General features: G+C 42.2%; 1 protein-coding gene across 1 annotated transcript in view; it reads left to right on the top strand.

Moving 5' to 3' along the window:
* The window catches only part of WAPL (WAPL cohesin release factor), a 176630-nt gene that overhangs the window by 132910 nt on the left and 28174 nt on the right, over positions 1 to 15546 (top strand). The gene's annotated exons all lie outside the window — the stretch shown is intronic.

The following is a 15546-nucleotide window of genomic DNA, read 5'->3' as shown; positions in this document are numbered from 1 at the left end:
TAGGTACGCTGCTAGTTTTTCCTCCCCAGGTGCAGTACCTTGCACTTGTCAGTGTGAAACCTATCCTGTTCTCATCCGCCCACCCCTGTAACCTATCTAGGTCCGATTGCAGCCTGTTTCTCCCTTCTCGTGTGCCTGCTTCCCCCCATATCTTAGTGTTGTCTGCCAATTTGAACAGGGTGCTTTTTACCCCCTCAAGTTGCTGATGAAGATGTTGAACAGTGCAGGCCCGGGGACCGAGCCCTGCGGAACCCCACTGCCCACATCCCTCCAGATTGAAAATGACCCATCCACTACCACTCTCTGGGTGCGGCCCTCCAGCCAATTAGTGACCCATTTGACTGTGTAGGTGTCGACACCACAATCCCCCAGTTTCGTAATGAGAACGGGGTGAGAGACAGTGTCGAAAGCTTTCCTAAAGTCCAGAAAGACTACATCCACTACTACCCCTGCGTCTAAGGATTTTGTGACCTGGTTATAGAAGGTCACCAGGTTAGTCTGACAGGACCTGCCTCTAATGAACCTGTGTTGGTTGCCCCTAAGCATAATCTCCCCTGCTGGCCTCTCATGGACATGCGCTGTGATAATTCTCTCAAAAAGCTTCCCTAGGATTTAGGTGAGACTAACTGGCCTATAGTTTCCTGGGTCCTCCTTCCTCTCTTTTTGAAAATGGGAACCACATTGGCCCTTTTCCAGTCCTCGGGCACCACGAATGCTTGTAAAGCCATGCCAGGGGTCCCGTAATGACCTCAGCTGATTCCCTCAACACTCTGGGATGGAGATCATCAGGACCAGCTGATTTAAATATGTCCAGTCCCTCCAGAAGTTCCCTGACTAGATCGTCCCTGACCCTAGGTCTGGGTGTGCCTCCCTCAGGGCCTACAGTGGTCCTGGTGGGGGGGCGGGGTGATCCAGTCCCTGCTCAGGAAAATAGAGGCAAAGAAATTGTTAAATAGGTTAGCTTTGTCGTCTGGTGTGACAACCAGATTTCCTAGCGTGTCTTGCAAAGGCCCCACGTTAACCGGCACCACCTTTTTACCCCTTATGTATTTAAAAAAGGACTTCTTGTCCTTGATCCGGGTCGCTAGTCCCAGTTCCATCTCCGCTTTGGCCTTCCTGACTGCCCCCCTGCATCCCTGAGCAACTGCGGTATAATCCTCCCTGGTGATAGCCCCACCCTTCCATTGGATATATGTGTCCCTTTTAGCCAGGAGACATTTTAAATGGCATATATATATTAAAACGTTTATTTCATTAGTTTTCCAACTGTTAGTAGCATTTTATATTTTACCAAGGGTATTTTTTTGTTTAATAAAGAACTTACTTGCTTAAATGTTCATTTTGCTAAAAATAAGCCCTGGAACCTCATAAAAATCTTGGATGCAAGAATAGCAGACTTGAAGACATGTAAATAAGTTGTGCTGTAGTTGTAACCAATGCCATTTTATGCTGTGCTGAAATATTTTCATCAGTCAGTGGGGCTCCTGTTCTTAGCTCATAGGTACTTTTGAACTCTAGCCATTAGGTTCTTAAGCTTGTATATAGGTATTTTTAAGTTAGGCTTGCTGTCTTGAAAGTTTTAGAGAGAGAGAGAGAGAGAGAGAGAGAGAGAGAGAGAGAGAGAGTGTGTGTGTGTGTGTGTGTGTGTGTGTAAAAAGCTTTAAGGTAAAAAAAACTTAGTATTCTTAGTGATAAGATAGCTTTGTTCTGAAGTGATAGATTTTATACTGCTTAAAGCAGCGTGCTTAACTTTTAAATGAGACTCATTATGTGCTTAAGTCATTGTGACTATGTGGGTGAAGCTTTATACCTGCTTAAGCCTTAGCCTGTTCTTAAGCAGTAATTTTGAGCATTAGTTAAATTGCTCCACCCCAACCCTGGATGGCAGGGAGGATATAAAGTGCATAATTACATTGCTGGTGACTTACAAAATAAATGTTTCCACTACCTGACTCCTTGCAAATTATGGGTGTGAAGCATCCATAAGTAACTCTGGCAAGTTTGAAGTTGCTGAATTGGAGTTTGAATTAAACTGGTTCAGCCTGCAACTCAAAAGAGGTAGCCCTGACAGTTCATTGTAGTAGAAAGAAAGAGGAGGAGAGGAGCAGGATGTGGGTTTAAGATATGGAAATGTGCTCTCTACATACTTTATACAAATCCAAAATGTATCTTAAAGTGATAAACAGCAGCTTTGGAAAAAATAACACTCTGATGCCATCTGAGGGTTTCTGGTAGCATCACAATCTAGGTGAACTCATTGTCAATGTTATTATAAACTCCTTAATGATACAAGACGATCTCCCTGTAAATAAAGGATTCTTTTTTGAAGTGCGCTTTTCTAGTAGGATGTCAGTCCAATTTGAAAATTGATGGGGTTGTTGCTGCTGTGTCTTTGGAGAAGCACAGCCTGAAAATGCCTGCTTTTAGAAAGCTCGCTCCTATGTAGCATGGATATCCCTACTTTAAACTTTCTATTATATTTCTATCCTGTGAATGATATTTAATTTCTTTTTTGACTTATCTGTTAAATATTTGTAAACTGTTGTCTTGTTCCCCCCTTTTGTAGTTAGTAGAGTTGCATATGTTCATATTTCTTTTTTTTTCTCATAATTACTGTAACCTTTTTAAGTCATTGCTAAGCCTTCTCTGACCTCTGTAGTTACTTGCGAGAGTGAGCAGCTGTCAGTTTAGACCCTCTGGGTGTCTATACACATGCTCTGGGGTGGAGAGCACAGTGTTTTAATTAGAACAGCTCCTGGGCAGCTGCTGTAATAAAAATGTCACAGTGTCATATGTGTTCAGCATCCTACGTTTTAAAATGGCTGTGGGTTTTTGCTAAAGTGCCCCTGTCACCATTTTGAAATGTGGGACACTGAATACATGTGATGGTGAATCACACTGGAACATTCTAATTCGGATGGTCCAGCAGATTCAGTCCAGCCTGTTCTAATTGAAACGAATTGGAGCATGTGTATAGGCACCCTCTATTTCAGGGGTCAGCAACATTTCTGCCCAGTGTGCCAACTTGTAACCTCAACTTGTAGTATGTTGCTGTGACAGGGGCAGACGGTAGGGGAGCTGCCAGGAGCCTGACCCTTGTTGGGGCAGCGTAGCCCTGGCTCTTTACCTGCCATTAGCCCTGAGGCATGAGTGCACCCACGCCAGCAACAAGCCTGGTGCAGCCCCTTGCAGTCTCCTGGCTGCCTGGCATGTTGACAGGGGCCTGCCCAGAGCCTGGGCCAGCTGCAGCAGGCAGCCAGGAGACTGCAAGGGGCTGCACCAGGCTTGTTGCTGGTGTGGGTGCACTCATGCCTCAAAAGGTCTACTCTGACTGGATCTTGCATGTGGGGAGTTAACCTTGTAACATCTACTGAGTTTAATAGTGCCTTCCTTGTTGTGACTTAAGCTTTCCCTACCATTGTCTCATTCTCCTCTATAGTGCTAGCCTTACACTTCTTTTTCTCATTTTTTCAGTAAGTGAAACCAACTTGACCACAACACTCAGATTTTTACTTTCCTCTTTCTTCAGGTGAGGTCTGAGGCTAGAAACAGACATTGTTGAATGAACCAGATCAGCTGTGCCATGATTTGTCATGATATATAGCTGGTCTGCTTCATTAAGTGAGATGCATTTCACCCCTTGTCCCACCCATGATGGTGCAGGACAAGGGACAGTGTGATCTTCCTGCTTTCCTGCTCAGTCAGACCTATCCCCAGCAATCACTGGTGTGTGGGTCTCACTGGTGGGGAGGGGTGGGGATTTTCCCCACCCAGTCAGGGCTTTTCCCTGCCCAGATAGACCCAGATTATAGATCTGCCTGAGTTGGGAAAATAGGACTCTTCTCTGCCCAGCCAGACCTGGGGCTGTAGGTCTGGCTGTGTAGAAAAGGGCTTGTCCCTGCTGAGCCAGGCCCAGAACATGGACTCAGACCCCTGGTTCAGGCTGCTTGTACTCTTCTACCACAGAGATAATAGATATCTGGTGCAAAAAAGCAGCAGTCTTACCATGGTTTTTTTGTACCACTGACTTTTTTTCCCTTTCGTGTGGTGCAGCAAGGGTTATCAACGTCTATTTGCTCAGCATTTGTGCTGCCATAAATGTGTTTTTATGGTGACATAAATGAGATGTCATATAACTTCTGTTTCCACCCATAGAAAGTATCTATGAAGTTCAAGGAACCTGTTCAGTCTCAAAAGATTTGAAAAGGCTTGACTTTTTCTAATATTACCCATGACACAAACAAATACAGTTTTCTGTTCAGATCCCCTTTTTGGCAGTATCCTATTGAGCCTTCATCTGTATTATAAATAAAGTGGAGAACCATGTAAGGTGAGTGGCTGGGTCTTAAGAGGTTAATTATTCTTGTCCCCTCCCCTTAGTATTTGAGATACTAGGATTCAAAAATAGTAGCAGCAGGACGATACAGAATCTGCTTCCACCGTAGAGAAACTTTTTAAAAAGGTTTTCTTTCAGGCAAGATACTCAGGGCCTCTGTTCTTTTTTTCTCTTCTATGTTGCATAGTAAAAATCTACTATTCACATACCCTAGAATGGACACTTTGGACCCTTATATTCATCTGTCTTCCTGGGAGAAGAGCTTCCTTCTTTGAGATTGTAAATGTAAATCATGAGAGGTTTACATGTGGGTAAACCAATTCCCTTTTCTGCAAAATACTTCTAAGAATGGACTCGAGTGTCTTCTTGTTCGAAGGTCTTTTCCTCTTCTGGATCTGACTACAGAGTTGGTGCATGTCTTGTGCGAGAGCCATGCATGTAAAGTTAGGTTCACAATTGCTGCTTTTATTCAGGATCTGAAGAGCTGCTGAAATAGAAGCTGTCTTTGAAAGATTTCACTAGCATTAGCTACTAGTATTAGCTGTGGTTGGGGATTGTCCTCCATTGCTTCCAAAACCTTGAGATGCTTCAGAAGAGCAGCAAGCTAAAAATCTGTCAAGACCAGTTTTGCCTGAAGCTGTGAAAAGTTCATCCCTTGGCAAGGTGGGTATGGGCCACTACTTGAATATCCTGTTTCAGTGCTTATAAGTAATTGCCACAGTAAACTGTAAATTTAATGTGGTCTTGTAGCTTAAAGGGAAATACAGATCCTACCACCAGTCTTGGCACACATTACCGCTAAGTCAGCAGTTCTTGGTCTCATTAGACTTAAGGTACCCTTTGAAATATGCCAGCTCTGCTTTCACTTGCTTTTTTTCACTGCTGGGTATCCTAGTTGCGAATCACTGTGCTAAGTGTTAAAGAAGGGATGTTCAGCTGGCTGATTCCTTTGTCACATGACATTTGTCAAAAGAGACACCAGATAGAAAACTAGAGGTGCACCAATATATCGGTCCAATATCAAATCAGCACTGATATAAAGAAAATTGGCTGTATCAGAAATCGGCCTAGTGTGTCTGATTAAATGGCCCATGCATATGCACAGGCACAGTGCAGCACAGAGCACAGCCCTGCAGCTTGAAGGACTGCATCCACCTGTTGTGGTGGAAGGAGGTGGAGGGGCAGATCAAGGTCCTCACGGTGAACGAGGGAGTGGGGCAGGTGCTTCCCAGTTGGGGTGGGGCAAGCACGGGACAGAGCCATGGCTCATTGGGAGGGGGCGTGGCTCCTGCCACTGCATGTGCCCTGGAAGTGTGCCCCTTGGACCTGGACAGGGCAGGATGGTTGCAGCTGCAGGTTGGGGCCAGGGCCAGGGTTGTGCTGGGCTTTACCTGGCAGGGGATGGGCTGGGCTGGGTGGGGATGGGCTGTGCTTGGGGCAGACCACAGTGCCAGCCCACAGTGGCAGCCACCCTGCGCTGCACAGATCCAAGGGGCACATGCCCCACCCCCCCACATCCCTTCCCTTCCACTTCCACCACAACAGACTTCCCAGCTGCACGCAGCTCTCCATGCTGTGTTGGAAATTGGATCAGTATCGGCCAATATGTCTCCTTAAAAATCTGCTGTTGGTATCAGCCCTCAAAATATCTATTGATGCACCCCTATAGAAAACCTAAAACTTTCAGGCAAGCAGACCCAGACCCTGTATGATGCATCCAATAAGAGAGCAATATTGAATCACCATCATGTCAGAAGAATGGCTCTTAAGCAGAGATCCAGCATGACTTACAAAAAAGAAATGCACTCAACCCCCACCCAAATTTTGCAGTAATTGAAAACAGTATCTTTAGGTGGAACCTTCAGTGGCAGTGGCTTCTGAAGAGCAGTAATTTGACTTCAAGAAAGTACGTGTAATTTAGTTGCCTATGGGGTTCACTAAATATGTTGCTTTCCCTCTCTTCCTCTGCAACTTTTTACATAATGGGAAGTAAAGTTACTTTGTTGGAAGCCTCCAGCTCACTGCTTGTGCACATCCTGATTCCTTAAGTCTTTAATGGATGCTGACAGTCGTCATACTAGAGGCAAGCACCAACATAAGACTGTAGTAGGATATCATTTGTCTCGAAGTGATGTTATTGAATTCTCCAGGAGTGATACAACATGGGCTCTACTTCATCTTCTTTTTAGCTCTCAAGAATGCTCATAGGTAGAGGGAACTTTACCTGCGAGCTCTTGGAGCCAAAGTTCAGGATGAAGACATTAAATGACAACATAGCATCAGGTTCCATAAATATTTTTTCTGTCACAAATTAATCCATCTGAAGCACTTGCTTACATATTAGTATGTGAAACTTTTCAGAGGTCCTGTCTTGGCCTTATGTGCAACAGACAGCTTTATGGATATGATGTTATATTGTTTTTGGCCTACTTGCCTTTCAGCACCCTTCTGGGTGTTCTCCAGAGTTTTTCTTGGTCACAAGAGACTTAATGTGTACCCATGCTGAGAGATTGCTCCTCAAATCATCCTTCCTGGAAAAAAGCATGCACAGTAATGGATGCCTACCCACAGCATGTTCAGAAGCATCATGGATTTGTCAATACTACCCAAATATCTTATAGATTATAGCTTCTTGGTGTTGTCATGGATACCAACCTCTCCAGGGATTTAGTTGTATAGAAGATGATTCAGAAGTCAGTGGTCACAAAGTACAAAAGTTGTTCACTAACTGGACCAATTGGTGAGCTGATATGTTAATGCCAGTAAACTTGGTTCTTATTCAGCATATTGTTAGATTCTGTATGGTTTTTTTCTCCCAGAGGCTTCCTAGTTTCTTCAGTTTGGAAGTAACACATAGATCCATCCTTGAAGCTTATCAGCCTCATTGTGTCACTTCAGGAAGGAACATTTTGAACGTTAAGAATTTATTGGCGAGCAATAGCATTGCCCCTCTCAGGAGATCAAAGTTGTACTAAATATTTAACATGCTGTTGCTCCTAAAATAAGCAAAAAGGTGTTCTGTTTTTTTGTTCATGTGCAAAATGCCTTTAACCCAGAGGTGGGCAAAATATGGTCTGCGGGCAGACACGGCCTGCAGGGATGCACTCACCAGTTGATTGGATCCAGCCCATGGCTACTTTCACAGCCCTTCACATGGGGCCAAGCCCCTCCTGGTGCAGCCTGTGCCATGGGCCAGTACACACAGGTGCTGTTCAGCTCCCCTTGCTTCCAGTGGTGGCTCCTTCTTCCATTCCTGCTGCACTGTTCCATGTGGGGAGGGAGCTTGACAGGCAGCTCCTACCCCAGCGTGCAGGGGCTTTGGCTCCAGCTCCCAGGTGCCTTCCACCCACTCTGCCTGCCCAGTACAGGTGGCCAGCTGGGTGGAAGGCAGTCAAGAGCTTCAGCTGGGAAGCTCTTGCCCCAGCCTGTAGGGCTCCGTCTCCAGTTCCTGGCTGCCTTCCATCCACTTCCCCTTGTGTTGGTCAGGTGGAGTGGGTGAAAGGCAGCTGGGAGCTGCAGCTAGAGCCCCACGTGCTGGGGCAGGAGCAGCCTAACTAAAGCTTCCACCCCACCCAGAGCGGTGCAGCAGGAGCAGGATGAGGAGCCACCACTGGAAGTGAGGGGAGCAGAACAGCACCCAGGCAGTTGCAGCCACACCAGGACCAATCCTGTGGTTAAGCTGTGGGTATGGCCTGAAGCACAGTGTGGGTTGCAGAGTTCTGCGGACCATGCTGCCCAAGCCAGCTCTGCATGTGCCCCATGCCCCCTTCTTCCCTCCCTCATTTGTGGCTGGCTCCCAGGACCTAAATACCAGGCAGCCCCCCAAACCTACCCCACAGGGCAGGGATGTGCAGAGAGTGGAATACAGCTTTGCTCTGGGCCCTGGCCCTGCACTGGTCCACAACCCCACCTTGTGAGGTCTCACCCACCTGTCCTGCTCCCAAACACAGCTCCCCACCTGCCTGAGGCCCCATTCTTCATAGGGAGTTTTGGAGAGTTGTTGTGGGAGGATGGAGGAAGTTGAGGGTTGACCCAGCCAGCTATCCACAACTCATCAAAATTCCCTATATGGCCCCCAGGCCCAAATAATTGCCCACCCCTGTTTTACCTCCTACACAGTTGTTATGCTTCTGGTATCACAGATGAGAAGTCAATGCTGAATGCAGAATTCAGCTAAAAAATTCTTTCTTGATCTACAGCTGCATATTAAATGAGAAAAGGGAAAATGACTAAATTGGCACACCCCAGGATTCTTTTTTTGAAAGACTTCTTCCCATTGAGTTCTTGTGCTCATTCACAGCTCTGGAAGCTTCCTGGCCTGAGGATTTGTAGCCAGCAAATGGGGAGGCAAGGTATACATTTAGTCCTGTTCTTTGAACTTTCATTAAGTTTTATAAACTAAATGTGCTGGCTTTTTCAGTCCCTAACATTGGAGGAGGAGGGATGTGTCATAATATGGTAGCCCAATAGTTGATTTAAAAAAAAAAAAAAGACTTCTACCTTGTCATTTGTCCTCTGTATTCCTTCCTACTGACAGTTACTTAACATTGCATCATCCTTAATATGAGCATTTTCTCTGCAAACAAATTTTCTGGTCAGGTAATTTTCATATATCTCTTCCTTCTAAAAAGAAGGTCTGTAGATCCAAACCATCCAAACCAAAGGATTATAAAATGGTCACACTTTCCTTAAGCCTCTTTGCAGGCTCACCACAAACGCATGTCCTGTCATTTGTAGTCAGGGGGTCTCTCTCTTATATGCATCTCTTATTCTGATAACCTGTTTGCTAAACTTCAAAGGATTAGGTTCTAAGAAGCAGTAAGGAACTGATTTGACTGAGTTGGTTGCCTTTTTTTTCCCCTCTCCAAGGAGTGCCTATTTCTACCCATATATGGCTTTGGGTAGACCTCCCTGCTAACATGCCAATCTGGACCAAGTGTCACAATGTTAAGTATTTACTCTTTCTTGATGAGAATTAAGGGAATGTTGAAAGTTGGTGAAGTTTTACAACTCTTTCTGCTTGAAAAGTAGAGATTTTGTTGTTTCTTAAATTCTTTTTCACATGTGCTTATCTTTTAATATAGGGGCAAATCCTGCCCATCCAACTTCTTTGTCGCCATAATACACCAATGCATTTATATACATTAGATGCCTGAGGAATGGTGGAAGGGCTGTGACTCCCTCTTGCATGTGCAGGGGATGTGATAATAGGCACTCATCAATCAAGCATCTGAAGAAGTATTGTTTTTTCTTAGGGCACTTGGTGAGCTGAGTACTAAAACCAGTGTTTTCCCCCACAAGGAAACTGCTTTTTATTACTCTTGATTTGTGCTAATAAATAATTCAGAAACTATTCACTGCTAGTGTAGATCAGATTTAAAACAAAATTGGGCTCCTATTTTTCCATGTTTTTTGAGGCATAGTAAATACCAGTTTTTGGCAGAACAGACAGAAGGCCTTGGTTTGCAGGCAGTATCCCCAGATAAAAATATTCTGGGGCTTTTCTTCCAAAGACTGGTTTACGTCCATTACTTCAATCAAATAAGTTTTACTGATGGTGATGGACTGCTCATAGGAGTAATATTACCCATATTTATCTATTATGAGACTGGAGCTTGAGTGACCTGACCAAAAAACGCATTAAGTCTGGAGCCACGATAGAAATTAAACCTGGGATTCCTAACTCCTGGTTCAGTGCCTAACTACCTAACTGTCCTTAGTGCTGTTTTTTCAAGTAAGTTTGCTTATTCCATGTTCCAAATGATACAGAAACTTGTGCATTTTAAGTATGGACTCGTTTTAGGTTAGTTCTATGGCTCTTGTTAAATCATTACCTTATTTCTTGAATTTTGTTGATTGAAGAATGTACCAGCAATGCACAATAGAATTGATTCTTTCTCTAAATATATTTAATGTGCTGCAGGTTTTTATTTTGTTACTTACTGGTCAGATTAAATTGCGCAAAAAGAAAAGCTTAATTTTCTGTTCATTGTCATGTCGGTTTTTTGTGACATAGCAATTTTTAAAAAAGCCTAAACTTTCTATGGAAGGTTTTAGCCATTTAAGCCCTTATTTAAATGCTGGAGTTTATTCATGTGTCATTTTGTTGCTATTAAAATAAACTTTGCCATAATATATGTCTAAATTTCTTGTTATGAAAGTTGTGAATGTCAGTTATTTATATGGCACCCCAGTGACTCCTTATAAAAGGATAGTTCATGTGTTACTTCTGTAAAGCTGCAGAGGTTTTAAATCTACTAACAGTTAATCTGTTAATCTAAAAAGTTGAGTGATTATATCTTAAAACATTCTATGCATGTATTTGACGAATGACTAAGTGTACATAGCTTCTGAGACAGCACTGTATACAGTTAGTTTATGAAGACTTATACTAATGTTAAATATAACATGTATGCTGTCATGTTTGGAGCTCAGCACCATCAGTCAATCCACTGGAAAAGTCGGCAAACTCTTCAAAAAATGTTTCACTTTTTAGCCATATTTGGAAGATATACATTAGGGCAGTTACAGATATGTTTTTCCATTTGCCAAAGCCCTTTTCAGTGAATTACAAAGATCTATAGAACAATGAAAATATTTTTCCTGTTCAGCAGGAGCACATGGCAAAACAAGATACGCTACTTCATTAGAGTCCTAGCTCTTTGTGTGCAGGATCTATTGGTACCTATACAGAAAGTGCAGACTTAAAAAGTTTATGAAGAACATCCTGTACATTTGAGAGGCTTTCATTTAGGAAGTTGCTTCCTGATGCCAGCTCATTATACACTCACTAGGACAGAAGCTCTACAAACAGTTTAACCATTTTTTTCCTGCAGTTGAATGAGCTAAAATACTATGTTATAGATGGTTATTTTTGTCTTAATTTTAAAAAAATGCATTATACCTTAGCTGACAAGGAAGATTGCTGGGTGATAGCTACTGTTTTGACTCCAGTGAGGAATTATCATCTAGTTGAGAGAAACTGGCACTAAGCCAGCTGTCTCCTTTACCAACTGTCTCTGACAATGAAAGAGTGACAAATTGGTGGTCAGATCTGGCAGTTGGTGTCAGGAAGCTGCTTGTCCTGGCTGCCTTCCTAACAAATGGTGTGACCAACACTGAACTGAAGGGTTTGGGACTTTTGTCTAGGGACTATTTGTCAAGATTGGCAAGGTGTTCTCTGTAATTAGCTATTGACCTTTGACCTTCTGATCCATTCAGTCATCTGTTAGCTTATATCCTACGCAGACTTTGTATTTATGCATTTTGTTATGATTCCTTTATTTAGAAAAGAGTAAAATTTTCTTTGGGAAGACTGGAAGGATGTCAGTTTAAGGTTTTGGAGAGCAGTATGAATCTCTTCATAGTTGAAGCTAGTTTTAAATAACAAGATGTTGAAGTTCCTTTGGGCTTTGTTCTATTTAATTTTTAAAAGTATTATAGGTTCAGGTAAAACCATTTGGTAATAAGTTTTTGTAGGGATACCCAATACAAAATGGTTTTTGTAGGGATACCTGATTTAAAACATGCCCTGAAGAAACCCAGGAGGGAGCCATTTTCCCATACTTATAGGTTGCATGATCATTTTCTCTTATTCTCTGATCAAAAGATCTAAGAAAGGCAGACCATAGTAAAATTTGCTGGCAACTATAAAACACAGGCTAACTTTGTTCCAAATGAAAATACCTATTATCTGAACTTATTCCTTATTGAAGAACAATCCATATTTTAGTCCAATTCCTAACTCTTCTGTGAGGACAGAACTTAAGGAATGAAGTTCACGACCCATCAAAGCAGACTTTTTCTAGGTTTACAGTTAAGAATAGTCTGAGGAGCCTATTTAGGTTTTCTGCTCTGTGATATTTAACCATTCTCAATGCTGTCTGGAGTGCATACCCTCTTCCTTGGTTATGCAGAAAAGACAGTTTATAGGTGATGCACAAAGCAGCAGGGAAAAGTATTGGCCTCTTCCTGAATAACGGTCTTCACTGTTAGCTTGCTCATTGCTTAGCCTGTGGCTTCTGAACTTGCTGAATCTGCTTCATCCTAAGAGAAGCTGCCAAAAAAATGCTTCCCCGCTATGTGTCTGCAATCTTGGGTAGATCAGGAGTCCTATCCCAAGTAGCTTCAAAATACTTACAGATTTTTCCAGGAGCTTTTAAAATGTTCATGTTGAAGAACATGTCCCGTATTTAATATGATATCTTGTCTACAACTTATTCATGACTTTCCCTGGGAAATTTCATTTTTATCCTCCTTAATATAATGGTCCTTCTCCTTTTGAAGTTTCTAAGAAGCAGTATTTGCCAGCTCTTCAAAAGAGTTCTAATATGGGTACAGCTTCCTGAAAGTAATTTGGCACCAATTATGTGGACTATTCCAGACTTGCACTTGAGGCAGGGGGAAGAAGGTGTAAGAGGGGAAGAGAGAAAGGGAGGCAAGTGAAAGCTACGTAAATAGGAAGGAAAGCAAGAGGGAATGAATTAACAGGTGGGATGCAGAGAGAAACATGCAACTTGGGCGGTCTGGGCTGGGAAGAGAGGAGCACTGAGGAATTCGGAGTAAACAGCCGTCAAAAAGAGGGAGTATTTTATATAGTATGATGACTCTGCTAGAGGTTGTGTAGGAGAATCACTGTCTCTGCACTGACTTCCAATATATTGTCTCCAGAAACAGTTACTTTATGTTCTCACATAGAACATGCCCCAGAATGAGGTGGGCACTTTGTTTCTGAAAGGCAGAATGAATGAAAAAAAATCTTTCCTTGTATTTAGTACCTGAGAAGCAGCAGCTAGGAAGCAGAGCCTGATCATTGTTCTGCTCCTTGTGGATTATGTGCAGAATGTAACTTTGCTTTTGTCCGCTAAACAGCAGAAACTGTTCTTACGGTATTTTTTTATATATAATTCAGGGGTTGTCATTTGTGGTATGCTTGGGTGGGCAGGGACAGAACGCTGCCACACACCATCCTGTGCTGCCACATAGGCACCACCTGCCTGACTAGATGCGGGGAAAGCTTGTACACAGCAGCTGCTTGTCGCTCCACATTTGGCTGTGTTTCCCCCTCCCCCCACCACCACCTTCATGTCCGGCCACCAGGGGTACACTGATCCAAAAAGGTTGAAAACCCCTGATATATTATGTACTTAGTTTTTTGGAAAAAGTGTCTTATGCAATAAAAAAACAGTATTTCTTCTTTCTTGTCCCTCTTCCTTCTTCATTTCTTCAGAGGTCCTGTGCTTTTTGAGACAAGCTACAACTGAAGGCCTAGCGTCAGTCCATTCTGATTAATTATTCTGGGTGAAAGACAAATACAGTGTCACCTAATGATTTTGATAATTGACTAGTTACAGTAGTTCTGAGATTCCGGTGGCATGGTGTGTGGCTCTTGAGACATTGTTAAATGGCTCAAATCATTGGGAATCATGATGGTTTTTCTGTTTGTTTCATTGACTGTAATGAGATGTGTACCTGAAATGCTGTCACCATTAGGTCACCTTCATGGGTATCATTGGTATTTATTGCACTAAAATATTTACTCAATTAATATTTACCTTCAGTATGTTTAGTAGAGGCAGCAATCATGAGAAAAAGTGCTCTCCCATTTTTATTTTCTGCATGTGCATGCTTATAAAACTGTCCTTCCTTCACCCATAGCAGAAGTAGAATGCATATGGTGAGCTTTATACATTAGTCAAAAGAATCGATTAAAGTAATGCAAGGAGCTTTAATAGTGTTGGTTGTTTTAAGAGTACTGACTCAAAGATGGTTTTTGCATGAGAAAATCTGAGGATTGGCCTAGGTCATTGGTTTTCAACCTTTAGACTTGAGGCATCCCTGATGAGAGTTGGGTCATCCTCTTGGAAAATGCCAGCTCTTAGCTTTCAATTGTTTTTTGACTGTGGAAAAATAATAAAGCAATTTTTCTGTTGCAAAGAACTCAAAAAAGCCACAGCAGGTCAGAATGTTTTTAACACCATGAATTCCTGTTTGAAATCCCTAAGTTAATCTTTTGAATTATGTTTGCACATCTAACAATGCTAACATTGCATGGTACCCTGGAGAGGATCTCAAAGCACAGCACAATGCTGTGGAACCCTGGTTGAAAATCACTGGCATGGGTTCTCACAGTAATAGAGAATGACAGACCCTTGTCACGATGCCAGACCTCAGCCAAGATGTGTGTACACAGCTTTCTGATGTCATGATTTGGAGCTTTACATATCCTCAAGTTGAAGCTTGAAAATCATTTTATCTTTGAGTAGAAACATTTTTTCTTAAACCTGTTAGTTCTAAATGCAGAACTCTTACATGAAGATTATTAAATTAAAACTTTTGAACACCTTTAACTATTCTTTGTAGTACATTTTAAATGAGATGACAGCTGGAAGTTGGTACCATTTAGCACCCAGAATGTTGACTCTTAAACATCATTTCACCACTGGATTCAGATACTGGGATTATAATCACAATTTTTTTTACCTTTTGCAGCAGCAACCTCACCACCAACCAAAGGATAGGTTATTGTTAGCTAAAAAGAACTTTAGAGCAAAAAACTCGCACCATATACTCTAGCAGGACATTTTAACCTATGTATGGCACGAAGGTTTCATTTTCATACTTCCAAGTGATATTTTCTTTTCTTTATATTGATTAAAAATTGGTTTGTCTCCCAACAAAAAAATAGTTGAGTGTGATCAGCAAGAATTATTTGAATATTTCTTTATATATTTGTGATGCCTTTTTTTATCTCTAGTAGCTGCACGAAGTAGATGGTCTTTTTTAATGACAGATAAAGCTTTTTAAATCTTGTGTGTATTTTTCTAAGTGTTAAATTAACATGACTTAAAATGTCTAGTTTCTTTACTTTTTGATTAATGGTTGGCCTGTGTCTTAAGGTCTATTACGTTATCCATTTCATTTTGTGTTTTCTCTACTGTGTACGTACCGTGGTGATAAATTGTCCCTTGTATCTTGGACAGTATTTTTGTCTGCAAATAGCAACTACTTTTCTTGTCTTGCCAGCACTTTCAGCATGATTCATGTCACTGGCTCCTATTTTTCTACTGTTTTTGCATCTATGAATAACAGGGTGTGCTGCAACAGGATATGTCGAGTGCCAGCTCTTGCAATTTTTGCTTTGAAGCTTTTGGAGGTTAGAGATTAAGCATATGACCCATAGTTTATGCCATTTGAAGATGATCTTTGAA

The sequence above is a fragment of the Gavialis gangeticus genome, unplaced genomic scaffold (assembly GCF_001723915.1).
Source record: "Gavialis gangeticus isolate Ggan-Ray unplaced genomic scaffold, GavGan_comp1, whole genome shotgun sequence".
Taxonomy (NCBI): domain Eukaryota; kingdom Metazoa; phylum Chordata; order Crocodylia; family Gavialidae; genus Gavialis; species Gavialis gangeticus.
This window is presented reverse-complemented; position numbering and strand designations above follow the sequence as displayed.